This window comes from Gossypium hirsutum, chromosome A10 (genome assembly GCF_007990345.1).
Source record: "Gossypium hirsutum isolate 1008001.06 chromosome A10, Gossypium_hirsutum_v2.1, whole genome shotgun sequence".
NCBI classification, from domain to species: domain Eukaryota; kingdom Viridiplantae; phylum Streptophyta; class Magnoliopsida; order Malvales; family Malvaceae; genus Gossypium; species Gossypium hirsutum.
Genome location: NC_053433.1, coordinates 108,028,720 through 108,032,099, shown reverse-complemented (window position 1 = coordinate 108,032,099; position 3,380 = coordinate 108,028,720). Strand labels below are relative to the sequence as shown.

General features: G+C 32.8%; 1 long non-coding RNA gene across 1 annotated transcript; it reads right to left on the bottom strand.

Annotated features, from left to right (window-relative positions):
• Nucleotides 1-1,332: 1,332 nt before the first annotated feature.
• LOC121207652 (uncharacterized) lies at nucleotides 1,333-3,131 on the bottom strand. The gene is made up of 3 exons (XR_005902756.1): nucleotides 2,750-3,131; nucleotides 2,368-2,633; nucleotides 1,333-2,197 (listed from the first exon to the last, which is right to left on the bottom strand). It is a non-coding gene; the product is annotated as an uncharacterized lncRNA (long non-coding RNA).
• Between the last annotated feature and the right edge of the window lie 249 nt (nucleotides 3,132-3,380).

The following is a 3,380-nucleotide window of genomic DNA, read 5'->3' as shown; positions in this document are numbered from 1 at the left end:
CCGGATTCGGCCAATTGGATCAGGTTAAGGGTGTTACAAAAAGAATGAAGTTATAATTTATAGATTATGTAGTCAAAAGTGAATTGGGTCAAAATTTTCTGACTAAAACCCCTAGAGAAGAAACTAGTAAATGAAACATCGAGGGGAATAAGACTACTGTCAAATGGTAATATCAACAATGATGGAAACTCAACCTATTTGATTGGAGATCCCATGGCTTAGGTTTGTATGGGTAAAAATGAAATCATTAGTTAATTTCTAAAGCACTATAAAAATTATGTACCTCTTATGGTGTAAATAGTGCTAAAATCTACAAAAAAAATAAAGATGAGTAAAAACTCTTAATCAAATCCATATATTTTGTAGGTGGTGTATCAATCTGCAAAATACATTTGATGGATTAACTTATATGAGTGTGGAGTAAGGCCACTTTAATGATATTTATAACAGTCTCTAGAGCACTCATAAAACCAGGCACGCACATAACCTATTAGCACACAATTACGTTGAACAACAATAATATAGGTATAATGTGATTGATGAGCATTTTCGTTTACTTAAAAAATTCTTGGTTCATTAAAACTTTATGTTTCACCAATTATTCTATAAATTATGTCTACTTCTTTCTGGTTCTAGTTCATAGTTTAAAGGACACCAGAGTCGATGCATTATATCTAGATAAAAAATACTTAGCAAAATTTTATTCTTGATTTTTTTGAAATATGTGGGGTTTGTTAGAAAAATTGAGATACTTCTAAAGACCGAAATCTCACATTCCTAAATAAAGGCCTTGAGACCCTTGTTTATAAAGCTATTATACTTTATTAATTTAGTAAGAACTAAATTGAGAGGATGGACTCAAGCGCATGAGAACTAGGCCTAAATGGTTAGCATATTATAAATTGGCGTGAATTTTCCTGAGCATGACATATTGCAACGTCTGAGCTCTTTTGTTTTTAGAAATATTTTTTACTAAATTTTTGAGACTTCAATAAAAGTAAACTACTTAACTAGTAACACCTATATTTAGCTAAGTTAAAAAATAGCTTAACCGATTGAAACTATATTTAGTCGAGTTCAAATTCATTTAAACTTTTTTAAACTATTTTTTGATTAAGTCAAATTCACTTTACATTTACTATTTTTAGCCAATAAAACTCACAAGCTAAAAATAGCTTAACCGATTGAAACTATATTTAGTCAAGTTTAAATTCATTGAATCTTTTTTTTTAACTATTTTTAACTAAGTAAAATCCACCTACTTTAATTATTTAGCTAGTAAAACTAAGGTTCACTTTCGCTATAAACACCCTTTAAAAATTTATAGCCCTACTCTCACTCCTCTCCTTTTGATTTTGTTGAGTATTTTCTATTGCAACTTATTGTTGATTTATATTTTTGTTTTATAACTGAAGAGTTTGTTAAATCCTAATGAATAGATTATAAAATGAAATAATTTTAAACATGTGACTCAAACTATTCAACTCATATTCTTGACTAGTTAAATTTGTGTGATAAACAGTTGGAACTTAGAAAAGCTTGTCACGAACACCATAGTTGCTACCCAAAACTCTCTGCAGATCAATCCAGTCCAAAAGCAACGTACGTACGTACATACATACATACATATATATATAAAATTTTAGAAAAAAAATTAACCTGGATGACAGGGAAGGAAGTCGGGGCAAAGCAATAATTCTGGTGGCATTGGATTATTCACACCATTCATTTGCTTCAAGTACCTGTTAACATCAAGTTCCGTTCAAAACATCCATTAACACAAATTTACACCATAACTACTATATATATATATATATATATTAACGAAAGCCACATTTTCCCCCAAGAGGAGATTGCAGTTGCAGTTCCATGGCGGAGGATCCACTCACGACCTCTTTCGACTGCTTCCTCTTCAGCCTCTTTGTCGAGTAATCTTAAAGTGATATAGATCATGGCTGTGCCAAACATTCTGCTTTGACCCTCGATATGACGTCCCCATCCGCCATCTCTATTCTGCCATAATACTCAAACATTCAAGTTTTTTTACATGTTAGGACAATTATAGAGTTGAAAGAAAGAAAAAATGCATAGATTTCTTGCCTGATGATTGTAAATATATCTGAAAATCTCATGTTGGTGCTGAATTGAGAGGACAGCATTCAAGAATCAAGGCTCCAGTAATGCATAAAGTAATGACCTGTTCCCCTCGTCATCCAAATACCATTAGTTGCTCAAATACATATGGAAATATTAATTAAACAGTAAGCCCCCATATAAACATGATATTCCTTTTAAGAATTTTCAATATATATATTAACATAAATAATAAATTAATTATGAAATAGTAGTTGGATTTAGGTGCATTACCAAACCTGGAAGTAGAAACAAAGGACCCCCATAGTCTCCGCTCCAATGTCAATCATCTGTTTGCATTGTGGAATAGAAGTCCATGGCTCGCCGCAAGCTTCTCACTATTATTGCCTCCTCCTCCTCCTCCTCTTCTCTCTCATCTTCACGTTCTTTCACTGTAACTTTCGATATACTTGCGCCGCCATTCTTCTCCTTCGCCAACGGCATTAATTAATTTCAGTGCCATAATTTTGGGATTCATAGGGACTTCGCTATGTTGTATTCTGATAAAAATATAAATTAAAATATGATTTTCTTTTTTTAAGTATATGAAGAATTAAACCTATATGCTTATATCTACCACACACTCGCCGTCCGAATAACATAAACTCCAACTAACCTGAATCCTCAAAAGGAGACCGGAGCTATGTTTCTTGTGAAAGCGATGATCGGAGAAGGCTTTGCGAGCCATTTCAACTTGAGAAAGCTTTTCAGGGGTTCCCAGTAGGGGACAAAACTCCCAGACTTGGCGTCCCACATGATTGTTCACACTCCTTAGCCACGAGCCGTCGTTGCCCACCGTCTCTTCCCCTATCTTCAGCCTCCACATCTTCCGTCAATTATTTCCTCAGCCTAATTAAAAAAAAATAGCTGCTCAGTTCTCTCAGGAGTACTTGGCATGCATGCAATGCCATTTATTTTCTTTAAAGTCTGGGGAGAGGAGAGAGAGAGAGAGGGGGGGGTTAAATCAGTACTTGACATGCATGCGGTGGCATTTATTTTCTCTTACTTTTTTCTGGTTTGCATTTTATTGAAAAATGGTTTCGACATGATGGGATGAATTATGTTTTTTTAAATATAAACTAAATTGTTAATTATTTAAAATAATTTTTTTTCTTTTTTCGCTCATTATGCAATAATAGTAAAATTGTAGTTCTGATTTTTTTAATTATTTACATTTAATCTTTAGCTTTTAATTTAACATAATTTGATGATCTATTTTTACAATATTATTAGTTATCGCATATAAT